Genomic DNA, 16,733 nt, shown 5'->3' with positions numbered 1-16,733 from the left:
GCCCAGGAGGATCAAGAGTGGGCTTCTGTTTCCCAAAGTGCTGGTATGGCTGTGGACTGTTGTTACACATTGGGGTGGGAGGGGAAGGAGGGTAGAGAGGAGGAACCGTTCAGAACCTAGGTGCTGAGTTTCTGCCCTCTGGTACTGTCTCTGCTTTAGCAAGAGTTATTTAGAAGTTTTTTTTACAAGCACGGCCTACTGAGCAGGTTCTGAAAGCAAGGGGTGGGGCCTTGACTCTGAACTGGAACCATGGAGATAGCTGAGATTGCCTGTCAGGCCCAGCCCTGTCCTAGTGGGCATGGAGGGCACCACAGGGAGATCTTTAGCCTCTATCACCTGCCATCCCAAGCAACAGGTGACACCTGGGGTGCCCAGCCACATTGAGATGGGACCAGGAATGTGTATGTATAACATTCGGAGAAGTACAATGTGTGTGGTGGGGAGAGAAGCTCCCACATGTGGAATGGAAGCCCTTTGCATCGGCCAAGGGCAGAGGTGGGAGATGAATGGTTCATTTCTCCTTGGCCCTGGCCCTTAGCTATAGGGAGGCCTAGAGAGAGGAGACTGGGAAGTTTAGGATGGGAAACAGGGTTGCGCCTTGCTTTGCTATTCAGACCTGTGCAGGACTGATTTTGGAGACTGGGCCCAAGGAGCCATGAGTCTTAGGCTTGACTCTAGGGGCCTTACATGGCTGGTCTCATATGGGATTTGGAGGGGGCATTTTTCCTAACACTGATACTACAAGTCACCAATACTGTTGATGCTTTAAGATGCTAGAAAGCCTTGGAGAGTGGAGGCAGCAGAGATGGAAACAAAGGTCCTAAGAAGCTTGCTGCTGATGGGGAATGTGTTTGGGAAAGTCAAGAGTGGTAGGATTGGTTGGCTGGGCACTGTGGCTCACACTTGTAATCCCAGTACTTTGGGAGGCCAAGGCTGGTGGATCACTTGAGGTCAGGAGTTCAACACCATCCTGGCTAAATGGTGAAACCCCATCTCTACTAAAAATACAAAAAAAGGAAAAAAAAGGGTGCTAGGATTGGGCCAGTTAAGAGCAAGGAAGACCTGGCCGGGAGCTCAGGCTTGTAATCCTGGCACTCTGGGAGGTGGAGGCAGGTGGATCACAAAGTCAAGAGATTGAGACCATCCTGGCCAACATGGTGAAACTCTGTCTCTACTAAAAATACAAAAATTAGCTGGGCATGGTGGTGTGCACCTGTAGTCCCAGCTACTTGGGAGGCTGAGGCAGGAGAATTGCTTGAACCGGGAGGTAGAGGTTGCAGTGAGCCGAGATCGCACCACTGCACTCCAGCCTGGCGACAGAGCGAGACTGTCTCAAAAAAAAAAAAAAAAAAAAAAAAAGAGCAGGGGAGACCTGTCTGTAGGGTGATCATGTATCCTTTGCCTGGGCAGCCCAGGTTTATGCCTATTTTCCAGTGAATTAAGCCCCTTCCACTTTTCAAAAAAGTCCCGGTGTGGATGATATATGATCACCAAACATATCAGGAAACAATATTCCTTGGTCTTTTCCCTATCTTCAGGTCCTGGTGGGCCAAATTTCTGGGACCAGGATAAGGTAGGCTGCCTCAAGAAAAAGAAAGGACAGGATAGTGGCCCATTTCAGAGGAGTAGGCTGGTGGGGGCCATCCAAAGGCCATCCCTTTGGATGAAGATGTTGGACCTTTATTATTTGTGGTCCAGCCGAGGCACTGCGTTGTCAGGACAGCAGGTGAGCCACTTTAGGGAAGACAGTGCAGAGTTGGGCAGGCGCCCAGATGACCAAGGCCAGCTACCCTGATGGAGGAGGGTCTGGTTATCTGTGTTCAAGAAGCAAATTTCATCCCATCTCCAGCACTAGCCCTCTCTATATGTATGTATTTTCCCTGTACAATGTTTTATAAAAAGAGATCATTAATTTGTCTGCTCTGTTAAGGCTTGAGGGGTAGGGCATGGACTCTCAGCTGTATATTGCTCTGGGGTGGGCAGGGAAGGGCTGAGTCCTGAGTCTCACTTGGCTTGGAAAATAAACAGGCCAGTTTTGATTGGCCTTCAGCTCCGTGAAAAAAGAAAAAAAAAAAGAAACCAAAAGTTGGGTCTTTGAAAATATGAACAAAAGTGAAAACCTTTAACTAAAATCTAAGAAAAAACAGAGAAGATTCAAATAACTAAAATCAGAAATAAAAAATGGGACATTACTAACATTTCTACAGAAATAAAAGAATTATAAGAGAGTACTATGAACAACTGTATGCCAACAAATTGAATAACCTGGATGAAATGGACAAATCTATGGAATCTCAAAATCTACCAAGACTAAATCATGAAGAAAGAGAAAATGTGAATAAACCTGTAACTTGTAAAAAGATTGAATCAGTAATCAAAACCAGTAAAGAAAAGTCTCAATCCTAATGGCTTCACTTCAGAATTCTACTAAACATTTAAAGAAAAACTAATGCCAATCCTTTTCAAACTTGTCCAAAAAAATTGAAGAGGAGGGAGAACTTTCTAACTTATTTTATGAGGCCAGCATTACCCTGATATCCAATCCAGACAAAGACACCACAAGAAAAGAAAACTATAGACTAATATCCACTCTGAACATTGATGCCAAAATTTTTAACTAAATATTAACCAGCTGAATTCAGTAGCATGTTAACAAGATTATACACCACAACTAAGTGGGATTTATTCCTGGAATACAAGGATAGTTCAACTTACAAAAAATGACCAGTGTAATGGGCCACATTAACAGAATGAAGGAAAAATATCAGGTGATTATTTCAATTGATGCATTTGACAAAATGCAATATCCTTTCATGATAAAACACTCAATAAATTAGGAATAGAAAGAAACTGTCTAAACATAATATAAACCATAGCAAACATCTGTAAATTTACATTAAGCCTAAAGTTGGCTACAGCTGCCTAAAGCTGCCTCCTGACATATTTTATGTTTGGCCAGAAGGTTTCTCTGTACATGGTGAACTGAAACCTAACTGGATATAGAACAGACTCTAACATATTCTTGTAACCTCAGTGTGCCAATCACTGAGTTTTGGACAAACCAAAGTGGCCAACTGTTCATACCATATTCAAATAAGGCAAATATAGGGTTGTAATCAATCTGACTGTTTCTGTATATTACTTCTGTTTTCTGTACATCACTTTCCTTTTCCGTCTACGAATCTTTAACCATATGGCAATGCCAGAGCCTCTCTGAACTTATTATGGTTAAAGGACTTCCCAGTTGATGAACTGTTCTTTGCACAATTAAACTCTTAAATGTTAATTTGTCCAAAGTTTTTCTTTTAATACAATATACTCAATGTGAAGAATTGAAAGCTTTTCCTCTAAGGTTAGGAACAAGAAAAGGATGCTTACTCTCACCACTTCTATTCAACATATCATGGAAGTCCTTGCCAGAGAAATTAGGCAAGAATAAAAGGCATTCAAATTGGAAGGGAGAAATAAAATTATTTTTGTTTACAGATAATGTCTTTGATGTAGAAAACACCAGAGATTCCACGAAAAACTGTTAAAAATAATAAGTGAATTCATCAAAGTAACAGGATACAAAGTCAACATACAAAAATCATTTGCATTTTTAAAATATACTAACCATGGACAATCTGAAAAAAATAAGAAAACAATTTTATTTAGAGCATTAAAAAGAATAAAATACTTAGGAATTAACTAAGGAGGTGAAAGAATTGTACAATGAAAATTATAAAACATTGCTGAAAGAAGCTAAAAAAGACATAAATAAATGGAAACACACCCCATGTTTATGGGTAGGAAGACAATATTGTTAAGATGTCAATATTGCCCAAAGTGATCTACAGATTCAATGAAATTCCTATCACAAGCCCAATATTTTTTGCAGAAATTAAAAAAGTACATTATAATATTTATGTGGAATTTCAAGAGGCCTTGAATAATCAAAACAATCTTGAGGAAGAACAAACTGGCAGAATTACACTTCTTTTCAAAACTTACTACAAAGCTACAGTAAGCAAAATAGTGTGACACAGGCATAAAGACAGACACATTGACTAGTGGGATAGTATAAAGAGCTCAGAAATAAACCCTTATGTATTTGGTCAGATGACTTTTGACAGGAGGCCAAGACCATTCAATAGAAAAAGAAGAGGTTTTTCAGCAAATAGTGCTGGAAAAACTGTGTATCCACATGTAAAATAATGAAGTTGGACCCTTACCTATTACATATACAAAATTCACTCAAAGTGGAACACAGACCTAGATGTAAAACCTGAAATATAAAACTTAGAGACAAAAGGCAGAAGCTTTGTGGCATTGAATTCTGTAGTCATTTCTTAAATGTAACGTCAAAGACATAGCCAAAAAAAGTAGACAAATTGGATTTCATTAAAATTAAAACATTTTGTACATAAAAAGACATCATCAACAGAGTAACAAATCAACTAACAGAATGAGAGAAAATATTTATAAATCATAGTCAGATAAGAGGTTCATACCCAGAATATATAGACAACTCTTAGACACACACACACACACACACACACACACACAAACGGATTCAAAAATGGGTAAAAGATTTGAATAAACATTTCTCCATAGATAGCCAGTAAGCACATGAAAAGATGCTCAACATCACTCATCATTAAAGAAATGCAAACTGTAACTACCTCACACTCATTAGAATGACTACTATCAAAAAAACAAAAAAGCAAGTGTTGCTAAGGATGTGGAAAATTTGGAACTCTTGGGCACTGTTGGTAGGTATGTAAAATGTACAGTCACTATGTACCTTTATGGAGGTTCGTAAAAAAATTAACATAGAATTACCATATGATATAGCAATTCCATTCCTGGATATACTTCTCAAAACAATGGGAAGCAGTGTATTAGAGATACTTGTATACCCATGTTTAGAGCAGCTTTATTTACAATAGCTAAAATGTGGAAGCAACCTATGTGTCCATAGGCAGAAGTATGGATAAGCAAAATATGGTATACACATAAAATGAAATATCACTCAGCCTTAAAAAGGAAAGAAATTCTGACACCTGCTACAACATGGACAAACTTTGAAGACATTGAAATAAACTAGTCACAAAAAAAGACAAGTATATGATTCCACTTATATGAGGTAGTTAGAGTAGTCAAAATCAAAAGACAAACAATGGAATGAAGGTGCCAGGGCATGACTGACCGGGTTGTGGAAGGACAATGGGGAAATATTGTTTAATAAATACAGAGAGTCAGTTTTACAAGCTGAAAAGACAATGAAGATTGATGGTTGACTTAGCCACACAACACCATAAATGTATTTAATTACACTGGACTGTACACTTAAAAATGGTTAAGATGGCAAATGTTGTTATGTGTATTTTATCACAATAAAAATAATATATTTTTAAAATCAGTTTTATAAAGCAAAGTTTAAAATTCAAAGAATAATGAAAGGCATAATATGAAAAGGAAAAGCCTTCCTCTTCTTTGAGTACCTATCCCTAAAAGAAGCCACTATTACATCCTGGCCAATATGGTGAAACCTCATCTCTACTAAAAATACAAAAACTAGCTGGATGTGGTGGCACGTGCCTGTAATCGCAGCTACTTGGGAGGCTGAGGCAGAAGAATCACTTGAACCAGGCTGTTGGAGGTTTCAGTGAACTGAGATCACACCACTGCACCCTAGCCTGGTGACAGAGTGAGACTCCATCTCAAAAAAAAAAAAAAAAAAACAGCCACTATTAACAGTTTCTTATTAACATTTTCAGAAAAGAAACTTAAGCATGTATCACTGTGCATGTCTGTTTGCATTTATGTATTTAGCTATCTGTCTCTGTGCGTGATATATATATATTGTTCTCTCTTGACTGTAGTGTGAAAATAAACTACCTACCTACCTAACTACAATAATACTTGAATAATGCTGAGAGTGGGGTGCTAATCCTTTGCAGTCAAAAATCCGTGTATAGGCTGGGCACGGTGGATCACGCCTGTAATCCCAGCACTTTGGGAAGCTGAGGCGGGCAGATCACTTGGTGGTCAGGAGTTGGTTAGCCTGAATAACATGGTGAAATTCCATTTCTACTAAAAACACAAAAATTTGCCTGGCGTGGTAGTAAGTGCCTGTAATCCCAGCTACTCAAGGAGGTTGAGGCAAGAGAATCAATTGAACACGGAAGGCAGAGGTTGCAGTAAGCAGAGATTGAGCCATTGTACTCCATTGTACTTGCTCGGGTGACAGAGCAAGACTCCATCTCAAAAAAAAAAATCCATGTATAACTTTTGACTCCCTAAAACTTAATTACTAGTAACCTACTGTTGACCAGACACCTTATTAATGACATAGTCGATTAACACATATTTGTATGTATGTGTATTATATACTGTATTTTTATAATAAAAAACTAGCAAAAAGAAATGTTATTAAGAAAATTACAAGAAAAAAACAAAGTTATAAAGAAAATAAAATATATATTCTATTTATTAAGTAGACATTGATGGTCTTTATCCTTGTCATCTTCATGATGAGTAGGCTGAAGAGGAGAAGAGAAGGGTTGGTCTTGCTGTCTCAGGAGTGGCAGAGGCAGAAGAGATGGAGGTGGAAGGGGAGGCAGGAGAGGCAGACACACTCAGTATAACTGGTATTGAAAAACGTCTGCCTATAAAGAAACCTGCACAGTTCAAACCCATGTTGTTTAAAACTATACTTATCATGTTATCCTAGATGTATTGATCATTAATCCAAGACAAACAAGACAGCAAAGAATAAAGAAAAGTCTCATGATAGATTTTCAGGATTCTCTCCTACTCCATGTGCTCTTACTTCAGTTGGCATGTTGTTACACAATATTCTTACAGTTTGGCTCTTGGGAAACTGTGATAAATCACAAACCATAAATCCTGAGTTGGCATTTACTGATTTTGGCAGTAAGTTGATGTCTCTTAACTAGCTGTAAGGGAATTATCTGAGGTGAGAATATCACAGAGTAAACAGTGTAAAAGTGAATTGAGTTTTTCTCCCTCTTGTCAACTTACTCTAAGGCTAAAGTACCGCCCTTCTCCACCCTCACTCAATCATTCTAAATGGTAAGGGAGCTCTGCAGGGCTGATGGTAGCACCTGAAGGTAGTTTCGTTTAGGAAAAGTGTTGCTTCTTCACTCTGTCCTTTCTCCCAATCATCTCCTTTATTTCTTCAGAGACAGACTGCATATACTTGAAGCTTCTCTACTTGCCTGTAACCTCAGTGGCCCATTTCTTTCATCTCACACAGGTAATACTGTGCATGCAGTTTTTTCATCCTCTTCCTCCTTCACTTCTTTTCCCTTAATTCCACCTGTTCTTAATTACAATATACAGAGCTTGCAATATTTATATTAAAGAAAATAGAATACATGCATTACATAGATATACACACACATATATGGTCAAAGAAAGCACTTTTAAACTCTGAACAGCTACACAGAAATATGGCACTCTTAAGCTGTATCTCACATACTTCATGAGTTAGAGAAAATTTATTGCTATAATGATTTAGTCAGAAAGAAGTTGTATTACAGCCAATACCCTTATAAAGTAATGAGGCCACCCATGTTAATTCATTGGTAAATATCTATGGAATACCTACTATATGCTATGCACTGTTTTAGAAACTCTGGAATACAGAAACGAATAAGACAGAAACCGTTTTCTAAAAGCCTGCATTCTCTTGTTTGTGTACATGTATTTAGGTATTAGAGACGGACATTAAAATCTATTCTCACTCTGTCCAGGGCATTTAGGTTCCAGTCACCAGAGCAAGCCAGCATTCAAAAGATCCCACTTACTTGGTTTGATAATGGCATGGTATGCCACCTGAAGTACAACTCACATGCCTCTGTATTGTCTTGTTTCTAAAGACTTCTTAGACTTAATATTTTTCTAAGCAACTTTTGAGAGAGACCTCTTTATAGGTCTTTTGTGTTTCTGCATGCCTTAATAAGTGAGGCATTTACTGCCCTTTATTTGGAGGGGGCTGTCTTTTAAAGGATATTTATATAGAGAAGAGCCCTTGTAAATAGGGATAGTACCTCCCTCTGGAGCCAGGGGCAGGCATGCTTACTGTTCATTATAAGAGGCTCAAGTTCCCTAGGCTCAGGGTTCTTCTTTTGTAATGCAACCCTTTGTGTGCACATGTGTCATCGGGCCTCCTTCATGTCACTGTGTGGGAACTGGGTTTATAAAACTATTGCAAAAATGCTGACACTCTGGCTACTGCTATTGTTGTGAGTTATAAACTATCCTTCATCTATGGCCCAGGAATCTTGTGTCTTCTGTTATCAACCATGAAACTATGGCAGGATAATTTCTTCATGGGCAAGTAGGGTGAAATCTCAGAGCCTTCACCATTCCTGATGGAAATTTTACCAGGAAAGCCATGTTAAAATGAATGCTATTCCAAACATGTTGTTGGTGAATGATTATTCACCTCTCCAGAATTTAATAGAGAATAAGGCAGGGATAGAAAGGGGTGATGTTCTCTGTACTCCACTTCTTGAGAAACAGGGACATAAGCCCCAGACTTATGAGACTGGAGTCAGAGCTGTGAGGACAAAAGAAGCATTGATGTATCTCCTTCAGCACCAATCACTTTTGGAATGACTATTTTCATGTACATTTAAATACAATATGTTCTCTAAAACAGAAGTTATTAAATATGATTCCACCTTTCTTCAGGATGCCCTTCAAGGCTCTCATTGCAAACATAATTTACTGTGTTGGACTAAAGCCATGCTCACTGCTTGTCAGATGTCTTACAAAGGAAGAATGCTGCTGCTTCCTTTCTAGGTGGTGGGCATCACTTCACCAGGATGCAGTCTTGTTCTCTTGGTATTTTTCATCTTCAGAGCTATGTTTTTGGGTTAGGAAGCTGAATTTCATGCATAACTCTGGGCCCCATTCTCACATGACGAAGAGAGAAACCTCTCTTGTATAGTAAATTGCATTGCACTAGTTTTATGACAGTTCAGCACTTTGGGACTTCTACACCCTGGGCTGTATCGCCCTGGGCTGTATCTTACAGGTATATGTGGGAGATATAATGTTTTATATTCTTCACTTTCTACATGTCTGTCTCTCTTTTCCAAGTTTTAAAGATTGTCTTGTGTATCTTTTTTTAATTAATCATAGAGTGAATTACTTCTCTGTGTATGCTCTAATGGCTATTTCCCAGTGTGTATGACAGTCTCATGCTAATTACTAATTTGCTTGCTTTCCACAATGATTATTCCCTTGGTGTCTTCAAACAGTGCTTATTTATACTTATTTCACTAATAATTATATTAATTATATTAGTATATTATATTTCAAATAAGATATATTTTATATCTTATAAAACACTAGTTCATTAGATGACTTCTATAAAATAAAATAATTATGCAAGCCATATAATAACTTTATATTCCTATGTATAACTAAAGATAATATGTATATATTTATGTAAATTCATCTCATAAATATCTATAGGTAAAAAAATTTTTATGTACATATCTACCTAGATGGATACACACATAGGAAGGTGGATTTTGCTCTGGTGACAAAGTAGCCTTCAAATCTCAATGGTTTAAATAACAAAAAGGAACTTCTTGTTTATATGCTATGTCTAACATGACTGTGAGGGTCCACACCATCCTCAGGACATGATAGGTTCTATTCTGCAGTTACATATTTGAGGTCTCTCAGGAGAGCAGGGCAGGCCTCTCAAGCAGATCTGAAATGGCATGGAGCCATGGAAAGATAATGGCTTGGGTTTTTATTGAGGTGAGAAGGTGGAACCAGGTAAAAATTCACCTGCATGTGCTTGGGCAGGGGCTTGCATGATTTGAAACTTCCTCCCTGCTGCCAAAAGAGGAAGCACTAGGCTTTCCTTCAGCATGTGCAGTTGCAGGGCCCAAGGGGAACAGCAAGAGTGAGGCTTAAAAGCTGCCAACAGTCAAACATCAGAAAATGGAATTGGATGCCTCATTACGATGCTGAATCATTGCAAGTGATGGGGTTTTGTGGAATCTCCTGGAGGCATCGGTTGAGGGTCAAAAAGGCGACATTTTGCAGCTAAAGAAAGGTAAGATGAGAGAGCACATGTCAAGTCCTCTATGGCAGAAGGGCCTCAGAAAGAGCTTGAGATATAAAGGTCTGGCTTTCGGTTTTCTTGTTAGACTTGATCCATAAGTCAGTGTATGCCCTTGTGTCCATTACTACTTAAGTGAGTTCACAAAGCTGAGATTCTAAAAAGTGCTTCAGTTTTATAAAAGATCTTTCCAGTAGATAACCACCCTATTAGCCTCTATTTAACCAAGCAAGGACAGGGAAACTCCAGGCTGTAGGTCTCAGGTATAATGCCTTGACTGACCAGCTATAAGATGAGACCCCCACACTAAAGCATCAGATGTAGAGTAATGAGGCTCGTGGAGAGTTGGCACATTAGGCCAGAAGCTGAAGGGTGAAAGGCATCAGGGTGTCTGCAAGTACATTATGAACCAATTGCACACATCTAGATAGGCATTAGTGTCTTTCTCAAATAAACTATTTCATTTAACATTTAATCAGCCATGTAAAATAGTTCAAAGGCTCACAGAATTATTCAAAGAAAGAAACCTAAGTTAAGAGAAAGCAAATTTTAAATAGGAAACCACTTGAGTAGTCTAAAATCAAATATGTCTTCTACTCACTCCCATAGTGTTTAAAGGTTATTTTCCCATATTTTAAAGCCTTCAGCTTTTTGGGTTAAACTAAAGTTTTATAAGAAGACTGTGTTAGAACAGGAATGATACATCTCCCTACGCTTCATCTTATGTGTGTTGTTATAAATTATGAATTTATTTAAGGCTGTTTCCCAACTCTAGCTAATAATCAAAATTACCTGGAACTCGTGTTTTAAAAAATAGATTCCCAAGTATCACCCAGTAGGCCCAGTAGGTCTGCTTCATCAGAATTTCCAGCAATGAAGTTTTCAGATGTGTATTTTTAACAGGTAGTGCCAACATTATTCTAACAGTAGCCAAATTTGGATGCTCCTTCAACATGCAGCACAGTGTTGGCCCTATATTGGGTGGACAAGGTGTCTGCTGTCTGCTAAGTAAAACTTGGGGCAGTGCAGTGGAAAGACACCAGGTTTTAAAAATATTAACTGTTCATAAGAAATCTTCTAGGTTTTGTTCCATTTAGTTGATCCTATTTTGGTTCTGCTATGGAGGAAACATATTTTGTTGATTAATACACAGCTCATTTTGGTTGTTTTGTAGGACTGTCCATGTTATTTAGGTAACCTTTCTTCTTTGGTCTAATGACGTCCTGTCCACCAGTATGACATGGCTTAATAATATTACCTCTTCAGAAATATGTCTTCTACCCCACCCATTACCCCAGACTGTGAGCTTCTTGAAAGCAAAGAGCAGGTGTTTTCTACCATGGACCTTTAGCAATTAGGAGAGGGATTTTTACTGAATATGAGAATACATGAATAAATTAATGCATGAATACATACATGTGATTTTTGGTTAAATTAATTAAAGGAGTTCCAAATAATTATGAAACATGCAGTGTACAAAACTCAGTCAGTAGTTCTCTTTCAAAGAGAGTTTATATGATCATTATTCCCAAAGAGTTACACACGTCCAACACCATAAAAATCTGAGCACTAAAGCTAATGTATAATGAAATACTGGTAAAGCCCTCTCAAGGTCTTTTAGAAGAAAGCAGCTGATAAAATTTCTTAACAGGGAGAGCATTCTAAAAGCGAAGTGGTAAAATGTGCCCATATATATAACCTTAAAACATGTATGTGTCATACAAAAAAGCTTTACAAGTGGGAACTTGCTAAGTGTTTTTACTATACATTTTATTCATTTATTAGCTTGGGTTCTTGCCTGACATTGCTGCATTTCTCTTTGTTGAAGAATTTTATTGTACTCACTTGTCTGTTTATATGAACATCTGCGTTCAATGCCAGGTTTTTTTCTTTATATAGTATCTAACACACCACAGTACACATATTGGTACTTAATAAAAATTATTTGAGCATGAAGATTTGATTACTGGCAAATGGCCGTTGAATATTTAATAGAAGAAGACATCTTTGCATTTAAATGTATGCTCATTTTAAAAATGCTAATGAGAAATAGTTGGGGGGAAAACCCTTTAAGAATGAGCTATCATGTTTCTGGGTTATGTTGGCAATAATTCTCTACTATATTAGTTCCTTCAAAGGTGAGTGGTTTCTGATTATGATATAACCTTAACTTGCCATCTGTTATGAAACAGTGTATAAAGCTTAAACTTAGGATTTTCAGCTTCACAAATTCTCCAACAATTATGAACTCTTACTGACTTCATAATTAAGTCTAGACAAGGTTAACAATCACCTGCCATTCTGTTAATGTAATTGTTCATCCATGAACCTTGCAAATTCTTCTAAGTAATTGTGATATTTGCTTTGAAAAACAAACACTCTTATAATTATCTTTCTGAGAGTGAAAATTCTATGACAGATCAGGAAAACTCTTGAGGCTTGAAGAGGCCTTATTCAACCCATTCCCCATCTACTTAACCAATTCCGCATCTACTTTCTGAAACTCCAACCCTGAGTTGAAGAACATAAAGAGTAGTTTTTCATCATTAATTCTGCTATGGCAGAGTTGGGATTAGAATTCATGTCTTTGTAATCCAGAGATTTTTAGTGCCTCACACACATTCTTGGGGAAGATATTTTATAAATAAGATGGAATCTAGTACAGTGAAGCAGTCAGGACTTGTGATTTTATGAAACAATATTCTCCTGATTATGCTGCTACATGACTCTTACATGGTCAGATAATTTACAGAAACTTGCTGCTGTGGGCAGCATCTGCCATTGCTATATATGATTTGCTGAGTGTTTTTTCTCAGTAAAGTATACATTTTGATTACAGAATGGTCGGTGTCTTATAAACTATAACTTACTTTCCACATAGTTCTCTGTAATGGCCAGAAGTTTAACAATAATCACAGGTGTTTACTTCTGATGTGAAGAGCATTTCCTAAAATGATATTGGACCTACTGCCATTAAGAAGGAAGCAGAGGCCCAAGCTCTACTCAGTTCAGGGTCTCTAATATCTATCTCTCTCTGTCTCATTCTCTAAATCTCTCTCTCTCACTTCATTGCCCCATCTTTCAATAGAAGCTCAACTACTAAGAGGTAGAGAAAAGATTCTAACATAAGATTGTTTGACCCCAGACTCTGTGCTCTTAGCCATTACTCTGCACTGCCATCCATGCAACCTGCTCCTCCATCCTCACTGGAGCAGCCTGAGCAAGTGGCCACCCCCAGCCACCTAGTGCAGGTGGTTCCTGGGCCCAGGACTCCCTTTGATCCTGTCCCCATCATATACAGTAGGAGACAGAGAGAGCTGCTTATTGTAAATATTCAACATTTCATTGATCTTCAAGATTATTTTCTCCTTCAATGAAAGCCTTCTGAGAGAAAATTTTCATAGTCACCAGCAACTCTGGCCCTGTAAAATATGTTCTTTCACAATGAAAAGCACCCTTTATCACTTAGACCTGCCCTTCCCACATATCCTAAATGCAGTCCAATGTAATGAGAACATGTCTAGCCAATCACATGTCATAAATGAATAAGATTTTACTCTGGGTCCATTTGATATAATAAAAATTATTCTCAGAGGAGAATTATCAATTTAGAACATACAATTTAGGGAAATATACCCCTAATTCTACGGCTGAGCTATTCTTTCCAACACAGTTGAATGTGTCTTTTCAAAGGCTTCATGTTGCAGTCAAAGCACGGACATATTAGGTCCTAGAATAATCAAAAAGCCATTCGGTTGTGCCTTCCTTCATTCTTTCATTTGGTTTTTGTCTTCCCTTTTAGATTTTCAAAGGAAGAAAAATATTATTTCCCATGGAAACATCTAAAAAAGTTAGATTGGACCCTGTTAATCAGAAATTCCAGAATGAAAGCAGTATTTTTTTTTAAAGTAGTGGTAAGATAACTCTAAAGTTTTTTGTCATGGAAAAAATGTAAGTGGAAAGAGTTGTAAGCCTAATGTTTGCAAGAGACAAATTGTCATTTATCATTCCTTCCTGCCCATCCCCTTCTCATCACCCTCTTTCTTCTTCAGACTATATATTCTGTTGTGTCCTTTGTTCCCTCATTTCTTCCTCCTTTTGTAAACTTTTACTGTATATATTCTATATTCTAGTCCCTAATGATATGAGGGGTACAATTTTATTTTCACTAGGGACTGCATACGGGTAGTACATGGCATTACGGGATAGAAAAGGCGAGAATGGAGAGGCTTCAAAGCAGTGGTTCTCAGCCATGTCTGCAACTGGAGTCACCTGCAGAGCTTTTAAAACAATGCTAATGCTTGGGATTTACTCTACAGCCATTGAATCAGAATTTCTGGAGGGTGGTGGTTGGATGTTTTTTTTGGGGATTGAGAACTACTGCTTTAGATAGGACACAAAGGGAAATAGGAATTCACGAAGTTGGGACAAGAGAACCTTTGGGTCCCTAACTTGGTTGTATTTCCTGTAGATAGCCTAACAGCCCTTGGCAGCACAGGGCAGATCAGGGGAAACCAGCAACACAAATATCAGTTGACTTCTTCAGAATTAACAGGGCAAAATAGCCTTCAGGTTTCTGCCATTTTATACTATGGTAATTGCAAAAAGAAAAAAATCAATTGACCTTTGAAATAGCAGTTTATAGAGTCCTGAACTCACCAATTTCTCCTCACATGGTGACTAGTCTCTAAACCAGCAAGCGAGGCTCACCTGTCTTTTCCGCTTAGCCCTGGAAGCCCACTGCTTTCCAGAGCCACCACTTTTGCTGCACAACTTTCAAGTTGTCAGGAGTAAATCTCAGAGAAAGCAGTGAGTGTTAAAGACTTGAGGGAAGAGTAAGCTTCACTTCAAGGGGTAACACAACTGTAGGCATCAGTCAGAAAGTATTTGCACTACAGAATATCCAGCCCATTCTATGGAGGAGGAAAGTGAAGCGACATTTAAATGACTCATCAAGCTGACGCTGGTCTTGTCTAATGCTTCCTAAAACTCCATCTCCAGATTCCTTATCCCTGTTTCAGTGCCATGATGCCTAGCTGTGGAACAAACTATGTTTTGAATAAAATGACAAGTATAAACCTTGAAAATGGTGAAGGTATTCTCTTGACTAACAGGAAAAACCATATTCATTTAACCCGTATACATTAGAGTGCACAATTAATCATAGTTCCTCAAACCGAAGACAGTGTAAACCAAGAGGGCAAAAGGCATAATTTTAGATCTGAGGAAGCAGAATAATTGCTTGGCAGCCAAAAAAACAGAAGAAAAGAGAAATAAAAACACAGCAGTAGTATGTAGTTTTGTGGACTGTCAACAACCCTGAAGTGTCTTTGTATATCTTAATTGTGAAAACGGCCACAGGTCTCAAGTCAGCCTTTTATCTCTGTATTGTAGCATGGGGAATGCCAACACAGTAGAGGCATGTTTGCAAATGAAGCACAAGTAAAAGCCAAGCAGGTACCATTCCTTACAGGATATATGAGGTCTTGGGCCGAAAAGCTACATGTTTGCAAGAGAAAATCACCCAAGAGACTACGGGTGCCCAGGTACAGGTGGCAGGGGACCTGTTCCCCAACTCCACAGAGCAAGCTGTTACACTGTCGGAGGTGCCTGATGCCATCATCTTGTGTGTGCGCCAGATCTGCGCTGTTATCCTGGAGTCCCCACCCAAAGGAGCCACTATCCCCTACCACCCAAGCCTCTCCCTAGGGTACTGTCCTTCTCTCCACCAACCAGGGCTTCTCTGTCCAGGGTCAGTATGGGGCTGTGACCACAGCTGAGGTCACCAAGCTCCAGCAGCTCTCAAGCCATGCGGTCCCTTTTGCCACACCCAGCGTGGTGCCAGCACTGGATCCCGGCACATAGACCAGCTCACAGGAGTTCTTGGTTCCCAATGATCTGATTTGCTGTGTGATGGGGCGCCAGGGCAGCAAGATCAGCGAGATCTGGCAGATGTCAGGGCACATATCAAGATCGGGAACCAAGCAGAGGGCGCTGGGGAGCAGCATGTGACCATCACTGGGTCACCGGTCTCCATCGCCCTGGCCCAGTACCTCATCACTGCCTGTCTAGAGACGGCCAAGTCTACCTCTGGGGGAACACCCGGCTTGGCCCCTACAGACCTGCCTGCCCCCTTCTCGCCGCCCCTGACGGCCCTGCCCACAGCTCCCCGCGGCCTGCTGGGCACACCCTATGCCATCTCCCTCTCCAACTTCATTGGCCTCAAGCCCGTGCCCTTCTTGGCTTTACCACCTGCTTCCTCAGGGCCGCTGCCAGGCTTGGCGGCCTACACTGCCAAGATGGCAGCGGCTAATGGGAGTAAGAAGGCTGAGCGGCAGAAATTCACCCCCTACTGAGGCCAGCTGAGGTACAGGCAGGGGCAGGCAGGACAACCAGCAGGGAGCTGCCTCCGCACCATACTCGCCCAAGGAGACTCCACCCTGGGGTCCCAAGTGCCGCTAACGCCCAGACACATGGATGCACCCCCTACCCTGCCTCCATCTATGGGAGTTCCTTCTCTCAGAGTGGGGGCAGTTTCTGGCCCAGGGGTCTGAGCTGTGGCAGCCCCAGGCCAGGGGGTCCTACCCCCTTAGGTCTGTGCTTGAATACAGGGATCAGCCAGGGGACTTCCTAGTGC

General features: G+C 39.7%; 1 pseudogene; it reads left to right on the top strand.

The window, feature by feature from the left end:
- The first annotated feature begins 298 nt into the window (after window positions 1–298).
- On the top strand, window positions 299–16,690 carry LOC100410265 (poly(rC)-binding protein 4 pseudogene; annotated as a pseudogene).
- Window positions 16,691–16,733: the final 43 nt, after the last annotated feature.

Source organism: Callithrix jacchus, chromosome 1 (assembly GCF_049354715.1).
Source record: "Callithrix jacchus isolate 240 chromosome 1, calJac240_pri, whole genome shotgun sequence".
In the NCBI taxonomy this organism is placed as follows: Eukaryota; Metazoa; Chordata; class Mammalia; order Primates; family Cebidae; genus Callithrix; species Callithrix jacchus.
Note: the sequence above shows the minus strand (reverse complement) of the source record. Positions and strands in the feature narration are given on the sequence as shown.